Below are 14588 nucleotides of genomic sequence, written 5' to 3'. Positions count from 1 at the left end.
CAAGACAAAAAACAAGAAATACCACTGTAGTGACTTAAATTTTATTTGTTTTCCCACCATATCTACATTGCTTTCTCACCTTTTTTATGTTTGCTTTTTTATATTTAACTATATAAACAACCATTTGATGCACATTGTATGTATTTTTCACAGCGAAAGCAGCATTTATTTGACCGACACTACAGAATCATTTATTTGGCTTTCAACGAATAGAACACTACTTGTTCTTTACAAATTTTCAATAGATTTTGGCTTTAATAAGATTTCCTCAAGAAATAGGCAAGAAGAAACCTGGTATCCTTCATGATTCCTATTCTTTCCGACAACAAAGCACTTGAACACACGACAAACTCACTGCAACTTTAGAAGAGCGAAGTAGAACATTTTCAACAGCACACAAAGGCAGCATTAATATTGTCTTTATTGGAAAATATTCAATTACAACATAAGATATGTCTTCAAACTCCGGTCACATTTGTTTCATTTCAAAGTAGCAAAAAAAAACAATATATATATATTTTTTAATTACAATAACAAATCACATGATGTAATAAGATGATTTATCACTACAATAAAGGATTTCATGCTAGACTTATTTTAACCTGATTTCCATTCTTGGTGTTCTTTTTGTACATTTTACTGGTTTCACTGGTTAGAATGAACATTTTGCTGACAGAAAGTCATAAGATCATGATCTTCACACTGGAGCCATAGCTCAAAGGCAACAGCATGAGATAGATAAGCCTCACAAACCAAGACAGAAATCACCACACAATCACTGTTATCACTCACACAAATACCAGAGAACTACAGCATCATATTGCCAAACAGGCTTTGCTGAGATAAACTGAGCTCCGCCCACTCAATGAAGAAAGAAGAAGTGTCAAGTAAAAATGAATGAAATATCAATGTACTTTTAAATTCATATCTGAATGCACTACATAAAGTGCCAAAGAGGTACAAACTATAGCTGGCTGTTTTAGGTCAGATCTTACTAGGAGTATTCATTTTTATTTTAACTTATATGAAAAAATTACACACATCTCCTTTAGACAGGAACCACTTCAGCTTGTGAATTACAATGAACACATAAGGGCCCTTTCCCAAATAACTGACTGGCCATGCCAAGGTCTGTTTAATGATTAGTGGTGTAAACAGGCTGCTGCCAGACATGGCATGAAATGGTGACCTGTGTGTTAGTTAGTGGAAGACAGCAGGGAAGACACTCTTGGGATGCCTCATTAGAAGCACAGACACGGCTCAGACCACACCTGCCACATCGATGAGTCTGGATGTGTGTGCCGAGACGCACAACATCCAGATAAAACTGCACCCATGCTGAACATGAAATCCCAAGAGGGCATGAAACAGGTTACAACAACACAACAGCACAAGTCATAATTAGAGAGATTAAACTGGGACACACCAGAAGAGGATGACATCACCTTTGAGCTTGTGGTTCATAACGACCCTTTATAATTAAGGCTGATTAAAGAGATTCGTTTCTCAGAACACCGCTGATAAAAAAAGATGCTCACTGAGGCCGAATCATACAATTTGCCTACAAAAAAAATTCATATTAAAATACATAGCAGTTCAAGTTATGCACCAAAATGTAATACTTAGGGTTAGGGATCGATTTAATTCCCAAATTAGCAAATTCATAAAACAAATAAAAATTCTTTAACTTCAATCCAAGGGAAAAAGCCTGTCGTAATACGCATGAAACAGCCGTTTTCAAATTCAGAATGAGTCTCTAAGCAATTAAGTCTTGCATTAACAAAATGCAGGGGTCCAATCCAATAAAACCTTCCAGGAATCATAGCGCACGAGCTTCAAATCCCCAGGAGAGCAGACCATCAGTGATAAGCGTAGCGCTGTTAATGAGATACGCACAACAGAATTCACACTGTCTCAGACTTTAAAAAACATTAAGGCCGAGTATTGGGTACAGAGAGTAGAGAGCATGTTAATGAAGGTGAAGGAGTGGGCCGCACAATAAGGACAGATCAAAGCTGTTGTCTGCAAAAAGGGTTCATGTGCACACATGAACACACAAGGGATCTGATTTAATCAAGTCTCGTTACTTTACCAGAACCGAAATATCCTTAATGCAAAAACGCAAAGCCAGACAAAAGATCAGCTGATAAAACGCAATAGCCTTTGACCCTTGATAGAAAGGTGGGATGTAAGCTGATCTTCTTTCTCTGATTGACAAGAGAATGTACAAACCCAATTGAAATTGAACATGGAATCATATTCAAGAGAATCTGATAAATGTCTCAGTGTTTGTTTGTCCATACAAAGAAAGTCAATGGGGTCCCATTAGAGGTTTTGGACTCCTTTGACTTTCATCGCAAAGGCAAGCAGTTAAAAGAATTAAAACATCTTCTTTTATGTTCCACAAAGGATAAAGACCCACCCAGCTTCCCAGACACGATCCAAAGCACTCATGTGCCTATGTCCTGAAATGCCACAAGCATCAAGACTCATTCTACCGCATGAGCTGTCTGATCTGCAGGAGTCTGAAAGCAGCCAGGGGCGATAAGGTCTAACGTGTGCACTTCAGAGCAGCAGGAGACAGAAAAAAGTAATAGCTCTCATGTTAATAGTTTTGACTCATAGTTATATATATATATAAATAAAATCAATTGACTCATTGAACTGAATCAATAAACCTAGGCTCATTGGAATTACGTGTCTCTAGCACAACTCTACTCAACAATTCACTGCAGTTTCCAGCTGAAATGAACACTGGAGGCAGTAAAACAGCAACAACTTTTATTCCTTTTCACACAACTTATGATTACGGGGGGGGGGGGGGGGGGAGAATCAGAGTCCTGCGAAACATGAGACACAATAAAAGAGCTCAAAGTCTTGTAAAAGCAAACCAAAAAGGCATGGTTGCTTCAGCAAATGCGTTTTTCTTACGTTAGCATTAAACTTTTAGCGCCACTCACAGGACATGTTCTGCCATGATACGTACAACAACCAATGTAACGAAATGTTGCCAGATTCACGGTCATCTGTTTTGAATAAAACTGAATGTGTTTTTAGCGCCACTTAGTGTCGCGAAATGTTCAAGAAGCAACGTAACAATTTAGCAGAAATTTCATCACAGACACGTGTTTTCTAATGAGTCCAAGATGGAATCAATAGTGCTTTTCTCTGAGCTTTATATCAGCAAATACATCTGTTGGAAATCAGACTGGTCCATTAAATGTCATATGACCATGCAAAATTTGATTTTATAATGCTAGCTCCAAGTTTCCAACCCAGTTTCTTAAACCGAAATGTTCAATAATGAACTGCATGGCTGGTATAGAACTGTCACAAGTCACGACTAATTAAGATCTGTAAATGTATCTTAAGCAAAGTAAATAACAGTCGAGCACTTGAAGTATTCATGTATAAAACCTTCTTTCTATCAACTAGAAGGGGAAAAATAACCAATACCTGCAGAAAACAAAAAGAAGGCCACAGGTTAGACTAATCAACAGACTTCCTTAGACAAACCTGCAAACAAGAGAGATGCAAATTCAGGCTTTTCTTTAGGTCAGTAACTAAGAGAGAGAGTGAAAGAACGAGAGCAAAACAGAGCCTCCGAGCACAGCTGAATTGAACATAAAAAGCGTGTTTTCTCATGCTAATTTCCCTACTAGAGTACCAGGGAGGGAAACCAAAGCAAACGAGAAACCGTCACAAAATGCAGTAAGAATGTGCACAAAGGACAAGCTAATGAGGGGGACCTTAGCGCTAACTAGAAAAACAAGAGGGCAACAGAAGGCACTTATTAAAAATAAAAATATCTTTATATAGTGTAAAAGGCTGTCACGGGTACCTATGCTTTAAATTTATAGTTAAACAACCCTAGATCAGTGGTTTGGAGATCCAGACTTTACAATTAAATGGCCCAAAATTGCACCAAAATTGTTTGCCGTGTATGTAATAATGTCTATTAATATCACCATAAACTGCCTAAGCCTAATAATAAGCAAAAATATTAACATATTTTGGTTCCAAATGTCTTTATTTTGATGGTTTCATGCTGTTGCCAATAATTCCGATTTTACTTAACCGTCTAATTTGGCTAGCATCTACCAAGTGCCAATTTATTTATTTTTCTACATGGTTTAAGTTTGAGCTCGTGTGAATGAAGCTTTTTTTTAGCGATTTAAAAAATGTTTCTGCAACATCTTGGTCTTTATTATCTCCAGAGGGGTGTAAATATCCAAGCACTGCAATAATGTCTTCCAAAAACAGAAAATGTGCTGAGAATGTCAGTCATTTGAACCCTGAATGGAAAACCAATGTAGTCATTTGCATTAAATATGTGCTGATGTGTTTTAGTTTGGCCAGAAGACAGATATCAAGCATATGTCGATATGGGACATGTCTACCATCCTTAGAGCAGAAAATGCTTACAAGACAAAAACTCCAGAACAAGAAGTTAATGAACAATTTCTTCGACACAAACACATACGTAGATCTGCTCACAACACAAACATTCACAGAACCATATTGACGAAATCACCTCAGGGATACCACCAGCTGGTAGTTAGAGGACGTGCACACCTCTACAACAGCTGCATTTTACACCAGCACAAATGACAACCCTATGTGAAGCTAAAAGATGTACTTAAATATAATGATTATTGAGATGTGCTAATGAATAAATCGATGAAGTGCCACAAAACACCCAAAAATTTAGATTTGACTCCCACTGTAAAAGCCCAGCTAAGTGTATTTTCATTTTGCAAAGCCTCCAGTCAGCCAAAGACATCATGCCTAAATGCTCTGCACAAAATCCTATCTGATAGATTCCACCTAAATGTGTATTAAACCCACCATTGAACCTTCCTTCTGACAACAGCACAATGGGTGGCTTAATCCTAATCTCATAACAATGAGAAGCAAACCCATTTTAATCCAGTGAGGTTAGGCTCAGACAAGCTTGTACACACCAGAGCTAAAAAATAAATGCAGTGAGGTGTTTTAGTGCCACTGTCTTTTTATCTGTATTTCTCAGTCTTTCTCTTGCTGTCTATCACACTTTTGGTGACAGGCAGGACAGTCTGGAAAAAACATGTGCATGCAGCAACCAAGCTACATTGTAAAGTTTCCACAAAAACAAACCTCCCTTGCACGCTTTTATTTTTCTTTTACATGTAAATGATAGGAATAGTTCATTTATTCACCCTCATGTTGTTTCAGACACATATGACTCTCTTTCTTTTGTGGAAGACCATCGACTCTACCGTGCGACTCCACCGGGCAGGGACACCGGCAAAGGATAAGTATCGCTTTTATTTCTCCTCTTTCCTACTACTTGTTTCGCTTCTGTTTCAGTTTTTATAACCATTTCTTACTATGTCAGTAAGTTGTTGATATTTTAGCATGTGTGTTTGGCTCAGTGTTATTTTTTTTAGGATTACTGTGTATACATGTATATGTATATGTGTGTGGCTGTGGCTGTACATACACATGTAGTTGTTTTTTGGTGTTTGGCTTAGTGTTATGTTAGAATCATTATTATACTCATACCTTTTGTTCTTTTAATATTTTGAATTGTTTTTAGCTTTAATTTTTTGTTTTCATTTAAATGTTTAGTTTTGAAATGTTGTTGTATGCATTTGTCATTTTTATTTAATTTATTTTATTTTATTAAATGTGTGTGTGTGTGTGTGTGTGTATATATATATATATATATATATAGTATTTATAGAGTTTTAGCTTTTAGTTTTAATTACTTTTTCTTATTTGTAAGTCGCTTTGGATAAAAGCGTCTGCTAAATGACTTAAAGTAAAGTAAAACAAAAAAAAGATATTTTAAGCTGGTCACTCTGTTCCATGCATTTACAATGAATGGGGAATGAAGCTTGTAATCCTTTATAAAGCATGTAAAACCACCATGAAAGAGTAATAAAAGTGTTCCAAACAACCTGAGCACTAAGTCTTTTGATGCCATATACAGTGGTGTTAAGTGAGAAAAAGACCAAATTATTCACTCATAATTTTCCTTTTTCATGTATTCAAGAACCACTGTGACTGGATCGAATGAATGAGTTGAACCACTCAATACTCACAAGAACAGTTCATTCACAAATTGAACATTGCAATTTTTGTCATAAATCTACTTACATTTCACATTTAGTACTTTTATGATACTTTTATAAAGGTTCTGTATACTTTTAAGCTTGAAAGCCTCTAAACAACATAAAGGTGAGTAAATGATGAAAGAATTTTACTTTTTTACTGTAAACTATTTATTGACTTATATTTTATATGGATTATATTGACATATATTTTATATGGATCATTGTATGCTTTTATGGTAGTTTTGCATAATTTTAAGCGCAAAAGCTCCAAAACAACATTAAGTTGAATAAATGTTGACAGAATTTTCTTTTAAATATTGTATATCCATAATCTAAAATTCATAGGAGTTTCCTTTTCAAGTATTCAAGAACCACTATGACTGGAAGTCAATGAGTTGAACACAAGAACCAAATAAGTCAGATTTGTGAACAAATCATTTATACTGTTTTTTTGAACCACTGACTCAAACATCGCTATTTCTTTTATGAATTAACCACAAAACAGGGACATTTTATTGAGGTTTTGCATCATTTTAAGCCTGAAAAGTCCAAAACAACATAAAGGGGAATAAATTATGACAGATTTTTCTTTTCGTCTTTAATTTCTCTTTGAATGTCATACCTCCTTACTTTAAAATAACTAAAGGCCTGCTGAATTTTTTTAATTTCCCCCCTGCATGCATCAGTGACCTGTCAGATGAACCTTCCTGTTTGGGGAAGTTGTGGTCACGACGTGTCTTCCACAATGTCTCCCACTGCACCACATCCCCAACATAAACCATCATTATTGTTTCATTATTTAGCACAGAGGAGTGAGAATCATCAGCCAGAGAATCCAACAGCTGTGGCAGATCCGAGATCTTCATGTCCACATATTAATGAAGTGGGAGGGACTTTGACTGGTGTAACAGGGCTGACAAATACATATCAACCTTCAAGACCTCCTGTTGGTTAGCGCAGATAGCTCGAGGCTAATGAGGCTTGCTGGCAAGCTCCAGAGGCCAGACAGAGCACGAATGATCATTTCAGCTGCAGCCGAGAGCCACATGCTTTCATATTTGTCTATCATGGATGTGTAACCATGGTGGATGGGCATAGGAAGGGGGGTTTGCACAAGAGCTCTTGAACTTTGAGCAGGGGCCCCTCTGGATCTCCAGAACCCTGCTGCTGCTGCATATGGGAAGAGCATTTAATATGGAGAAAAATACCTCTGAATTGGTTTCAGTGGCCTAATTGTGATGAATACGTTCTTAGAAAAAGCCTTTATCCTTCTCTAGGCACCCAATACTTGGACTATGAGCTGGTTTCACTGAAGATTTTAATGTTTTAAATATCTCAAAGAAAGATTGTTAAAGTTAAAGTGTTGTTACATATGATTCATCTTAACAAATAATAAATTACATATATACTTTATTATAGGTATATAATGTATTACATATATACGGGGCAGGTTACTTACAAATAGTCTGATTCCAAATTACCTTACAATAATTGTAGCTAGTAATGTCATCTATTACATTAGACATTTTAGGTAATATAATCAGACTACTTTTCAATTACTTTTAGATTACTTTTGAACTAACATGTTTATCACATTGATTTAAATAGGATAATCATGTGTCATATCGATATAAAAATACAAAGAGATAAGTGCTGGGTATTAACTGATTACATGTAATCTGGACTACATAATTAGATTAGATTATAAATTTAAATTTAGTCCACTTCCACATTATTTTCATGAACTTATTCTTTGAACTTGGCTGAACTTTCCAGACTGCTGTGACTCTCTTGTGTGTTGCCCACGGAACAGAGCCATCTGGGACAGGTTAAATGAGGGACGTGCCACTCCACACAGATCTGGTTCTTTGGGCCCCATATACTGACCCTAGGGCTCCGTCTACTGAAAGAGAGCCTTGCCCTGTCTGCCATAGAGCGGGGGCTGAGTCTTAGGTCCCTCCCGCCCCTCTGGACAGCAAGCATTGTGCACTTGCCTCTTCCCACACTCCTGCTCACCTCTGGTGGGTGGAGCCTGGACCCCCGTCAATCAGCCAGCATGCGGTCCCTGATGCACCACAAGCCAGCACAAAAGAGCTTTTTTGTTTTTGTTTGGTTTTGTGTAATGCTCTACAAAACTGTCTGGTGCAAAGAAATAGAAAGGGCTGCTTGCATGTCTGCTGCAGGTTTCTAGAAGTTGCTAAGGTTTTTCTTATGTGGTAAAGTTACACTGAGCATGCACTAGGCTACTTCTAGTAAAGTACATGAGTTAAAAAGAAAAGAAAAACTCTTGTTGACAACCAGTTTAGAGTCTTATACAGTTGAAAAACTGGCCAAATACAGTGAGAGTTCAGTGAATGCAGAAAATGTAAGGCCACATGCCTGAGTAAAGTTCAGTGCTCTGTTTATGTAATTCCTTGGCACTACCTGAAGGATCGTAGATGTTGTATAGCTGAACGAATGAGTGGCTTACTCTCTGTCATACTGTGAGAATCTGAATGAGAAAGAAACAGGAAATGAAAGTGCAATCTAATAATAAAGGATATTCATCTCTACATACATATATATATATATATATATATATATATATATATTGTATTTTGTGGCTCTTAAATGGGGCCAATCTTCAAAGCCACACTAGCCCAGAACTTAATTTGAATGTTTTTAATCATTTTCTAGAATGTTGCTATGTGGTTGCTAAGGTATTTAAAATGGTTTTAGCATGTGGTTGTTAGGGTGTTTTGTGTGGTTGCTAGGTAAAGTCTCAATTATTTTTTATGATATCATTTTTAATAAGAGTTAAAAAATACAGGCCAGGAATAATAGAAAAAATGAATAGTAAATTAAAACAACAACACTGAAACCAGTATATACTGTGTTTGTGTGTATATATATATTTTGCTAAGGGGTAATAACGGAGTACAGTTTTAAAAGTGCTTTTTCACTATTATTTACAACAGGATTTGCATTTTCATGGGTTTAAATAAAAGATTTTTGCTAGAAGAGGCAATAAAAATCAACTTTGTGCATCAAAACCACAAAATAAACTCGAACAAATTTGCGACAGCTGAATGTAACATTTTGTCTGTCAAAATAACATGCATAATGCACAGTAGTATTTACAAGAAGCCTGCAGAGATCCAGGGAGTACACATATTTCCTGGAAAACCCATGCTACCGGATGTTTCGACTACGTCACCGCTCTCAGAGAAGGAGAAAATGACGGCTTCGATTCTGAATGGCTGGCAGTGGCAGGTATGCACACAGAAACATTCAGGAGCACAGAAACTGGTTGTCAACGCTGTCCCACGACTTTAATTAATAAAATAGCTTAGATGCTGAATTGCTACATTATATTACTCAGCAACGAGGGGGTAAAATCTATGTTTTAGAAGTAACAAAACTCACAGCTTCATTGTTTGTAGAGAGAGAGAGAGACGCGCAGACATCACTCTCTCTCTCTCTCTCGATAATTAATTAAAATAAATGTTAGATTATAAATGCATCCTGGCATATGTAAGAACAGTTGACAGACATTGTTGAAAGAGCATATTTCTGGGAAGTATTACTAATATGTACTGAACTATTCAAAAAGAAAACAATTCAACATTGTATTACCAACCTCTTAAAAACCACCTAACACATTAACAAAAACATTTCCCAATATCTCCATCCCTTTTTCTCTCTGTTGTGCTTCCTCAGGCACTTACACAGCACACCCCTGGAAGAACAAAACGTTGTCAGAGTTGTTTATTTTGTAATGTCTCTGAATATGTCTTCTTCTGCAATGCTTTAGAGGGCACTGGATGTCTCTTTTAGATCACAGAGGAGAGAAAAGACTCCCGTCCCTCTGGCGTGGTTATATAATAACCAAGAGAGAATGTTTTTTTCAGCGCCGGCTCTGTGATGTTGCACATCACTTGGGTTCATTGGGTTTCTGCTTCCATCGTCCCTGTCAAAGACACACCGACCAAGAATCCCGCTTCTCTCCATTTCGAGGCAGAGAAACGGATCAATCCGTAATGCTCTGGTGCGGATTAGTCTTTGTAATTATTTGAGATCTCATTATCAAACAGCTGCTCTACCTAATTTAATCAATATTTAGTGATAAGACATCCAGCATGCATTCAGCTGCAGAGCGGGACGACATTAAAAAGGTTCCAGCCTATTCTTACAGTGTCTTTAAGTAGGTCAAGATGCAGGGTTTTCCTTCAGAGTTATGTAACTTCAGGCTTCTGGACTACAGTGATTCAAAATACACAAGAGAACGAGGGATATTTTTAAGAATGCATACGCCTGGATTGTGAACATCACATTTTTATTGCTGCTGCAATAGGATTAGAAATATTGCCTTGCATAGCAGACATTTCTGTGTTGCATTTACACTGCTTTTATTGGATCTAGTGAAATTAACTCTTATCTTTAACACACATTTTTTGACCTCTCCTTCTCTCTCTCTCTCTCTCTCTCTCTCGGGATGAAAATGTTTTTACCGTATGTTGACTTTATTAACACCATCTCTTCCTAAACACATCGGGTCCCTTGACAGAACCTCAAATCCACAACATATAGACTGTTTCCTAATCAGAAGCACACAGCTGGGCTTTCTGCCCCAAAACATCACTGGTCCGCCATGACCCCAGTTAACCTCTCTATTTAAAACACAGAAAATCCCTTAAGCAAACTCCAGACTCCTATCTCTTCCGCGCAGCCTCTTAACACCAGCCTCAGGAAAAGGAATCAAGAGAATGAAAGGAGCAAAAAAGACACCAGGATGTGAATCAAACCCTGAAGTTAGATTACATTTTGTCGTCTTTTGTCAGGTAATCACACCAAAACGTTGTCTAAAGAGGTCTTTCAGGCTGCTGTTTAGGAATTAAACCTGGTCTGCGTTTTATGAAAGTTTACGTTTATGAGACCCGGATGTCCAGTCGAACAGAGCGCAGACGCTTCTAAGTCTAAGTTCTACCTGAGTGACCTGAGAGAAAATGATGGAGTGGCCTCATCTGTGCTGTATTATAGCTGTGGTCTATGTGAAAGGTCTCTGTATCGATCTATAGTACATAGTCAATATTCATAACCTGCCATGATAACACTGTCTCTCCAGAGCCTGAGATGTCGGAAGGGATAAGGTCAGCCTGTGTCTTAACAATCTGAACGTCTTTACTGTCACTTTTGATCCATGCATACATCTTTGCTAAATAAAAGAGTTAATTTCTTAAAAATAAATAAATAAAACCATAGCTACACTAATAGAACTGGTGGCTTGTGGTAGTAATACCAAGGTACTGTAAGATTACCATATTCACTCATGGTACTTCAGATAAGTACTATCATCTCGGTTGGATCCAAAACCATTGGTGTTACTGTGGTACCTTGTTCAAAAATCCTTGGTGATATCATGCTACCTTTTTTAATTTAAGTGAAGCCATACATTTTGGCTCTTTATTTTTGCATTCTCTCGTTCAACAATCTGAACGTCTTTACTGTAACGTCCATACTTTTGATCCATGCATACATCTTTGCTAAATAAAAGAGTTAATTTCTTAAAAATAAATAAATAAAAACATAGCTACACTAATAGAACTGGTGGCTTGTGGTAGTAATACCAAGGTACTGTAAGATTACCATATTCACTCATGGTACTTCAGATAAGTACTATCATCTCGGTTGGATCCAAAAACATTGGTGTTACTGTGGTACCTTGTTCAAAAATCCTTGGTGATATCATGCTACGTTTTTTAATTTAAGTGAAGCCATACATTTTGGCTCTTTATTTTTGCATTCTCTCGTTCTGTCAGGTCTCCCTGGTACATTTTACCTTCTGGTAAATCTTTTGTAACACCATGTGTGTGTTTTTTTCCAATGGTGTCTATCACCAATCTGCATTTTATTTTAATTCTTCTGTCTGCGTAGGCCTATCTTTCCTCTGTTATTTTTTTCTGTCTTTTGGCATTTTGGCTCGGTTAGGCTTTTGGATCAGAGTTTTGTTTTGTCCGTTTTTTCTGGTCCACCATTCTCATAATATCTTTGATCCACTCTGAGTCTGGATCAAAACACCTAATTTTCCGTCCTACAGTCAACAAGCTAAAAGAAAAACAATTTCCATATTAGTCGAGAGCTAAATTAGTGTTTAAAGCAGTGTAAGCACTGTTAACTTTGGCATTACAACATCTTGAAATTTGTAACAAACAACTATGACTTAAGGTCATTAATATGAGAATCTGATGACTTACACAATTGCGTTGATAGGGCAAACTCCTGCTTTCTGGACTGTATAACTCAACACTCTGTTTATGGATATTCTGTTTTTGCTCGTCTGCAAACAGCAGGCTGAAGGACGTTGACTTGTTTCTGCATGACAAAAAGAAACTGCAGTTGAAACAAACTGTTTCAGAACCTCATAAAAAGAGATTTCAACAAAATTCAAATTGACAACACATTAACCCTTTCCAGGTATCAGTAATGAGTAACAAAAGGTAAAGTGAGACTCACCTGCAATGAGACAGAACAGAAACAGCACCAGGCAGAAAGGAAGACAGACGAGCGACCTCATGACGACTGTGCAGACAGACACTGACTGAAACTACTCCTTACACAACTTTAATATTTCACACTTTCATTTCCTCTGCTCTTTCGTGCACACATACACACAAACCTCAACCTCCAAAATGGGTAAAGTGTATGTGTGAAAGAATGTGTTCGAATGAGCCTCCATCCAGTGAGCGGAAAAAGGTGCTAGTGATGAGCTCTCGGTTTGGTCCTTCACCCACACAGCTCTCCACAGCGAGGGTAGCTACTATAGATGAATGGAGTTGCATTGCAAGAATACACACCCAACTATAGAACAGAACTATGCAGTTTTATGACACGTGAGAATGCATACAACTTGTGTTACAGATGTAATGCTTCACCATGTTCCCACATGATCATAAGAAAATCCATAGAGCAGGGTTGTAATAACCACAGATACTGAGATGGACAAGTCCCTCCTAGAAATGGTAATTTGATGTTTTTTTGTTGAAATAACTATGTTTCTTTTTATTTTTTTCCTATCAGTTTTGAATATTAGGGTTGTGTGTTACACCTAATGTTGTTAAATGAATGTTTATTGCATTATTTCAGTTTCATGTGTGTTACAATGATGGTGTTTGGTGGTTGTGTGAATGACACTGTGCACCTTCTATATATGTTATTATGTAAAAGCTGCTTGTGATGGGCTTTGGTTCATCACGTTTGGTTCATCATGACTTTCTCATCACCACCTGCATTAGGTGGTTATCAGTGTATTACAAAGGTACAAAACAGATTTCAGTACTTCAATGAGGTTGGTGTATTAACATCATATCAGTTAATGAAATTACGGTATTTATTTATACGGTAATTAACTGTAAATTTATGTTAACCTAAAACGTTGCTACCGTATTTTTTACGGTAAAATTCCGGCAACCACAGCTGCCGTTTTTTTACCATAAATTTTTACGGATTTTTTTTTTTACAGTGTACAGTCGGCTACCTCTTGTTGGATTTAGGCTATACAAATTAAATAAACACAAATTTTGTTTACGATTGTTTTATTCAAGTAGACATAACAAGGTGCGCCAGAAAGTGCACCCTGTTATTTTACAAAAGCAATTTGTAACATTTTGTTGTTATTGTGGAAGTATAGAAAATAAAGCAGACATTTCTTTCCTCTGTTATCACAATGTAGCCTAAGGGATCGCGCCGGCGCCGCCGAACCGAGAAGAGCAGTGTTGTGCTTTATATGAGATGTATATTTGCAAGAAATATAGCCTATATAACAGCCAGACAGTTTGAAGAAACGTTATTGTGACTAATTTGCAGAGCGGTACATGAGATGAACTCTTATTCTGTGTGATGGGATAGGCAGTAAAGACAGGCTGAGAGAAAAGTGGCGTTTTTAGGGCCGCCCATGCACAAATAGCAAGCTCATTTTTAACACATGAACAAAAAAATACAAAAAAATCTAGCTTAATTTTCGTTTGCCCGTTTGCCAAACAGAACGAAATAATAAGAAATATTAAGCCCAGAGTCGATTATTCAAAAATAACTGTTTTGATCTGATCATAGCCTAAACGGGTCATGGGTCTGAGTGCAGTTATTGGATGGCACTATATTGTAGACAGATTGGAGATTAATCCTAATAAGTATGTAGCTACAATAAAAATTACATAAAAATAAATTTAAAACAGTGTATTTCAATAATTTCAGCAGCGTGCAGATCTTTTATGTTAGACTGTGGCGACAGCAGCGCGGACAGTCGCTTAGCTCGCTCACATACAGCCTACCATATATCTATAATAACGGGAAAACATATCGTTTTTATGACATAATATGTCATTATTATGACAAAAAATATGTCGTTTTAACGAGAAAAGATGTAGTTTTAACGAGATAATTATATCGTTTTTACGACATATCTCGTTTTTACGAGAAAATATGTCGTTTTAACGAGAAAACATCTCATTATTA

General features: G+C 36.9%; 1 pseudogene; it reads right to left on the bottom strand.

Annotated features, from left to right (window-relative positions):
* Positions 1-12013: 12013 nt before the first annotated feature.
* LOC107590304 (eotaxin-like) lies at positions 12014-12832 on the bottom strand (annotated as a pseudogene).
* Positions 12833-14588: the final 1756 nt, after the last annotated feature.

The sequence above is a fragment of the Sinocyclocheilus grahami genome, unplaced genomic scaffold (genome assembly GCF_001515645.1).
Source record: "Sinocyclocheilus grahami isolate Dianchi unplaced genomic scaffold, SAMN03320097.WGS_v1.1 scaffold126.1, whole genome shotgun sequence".
In the NCBI taxonomy this organism is placed as follows: domain Eukaryota; kingdom Metazoa; phylum Chordata; class Actinopteri; order Cypriniformes; family Cyprinidae; genus Sinocyclocheilus; species Sinocyclocheilus grahami.
This window is presented reverse-complemented; position numbering and strand designations above follow the sequence as displayed.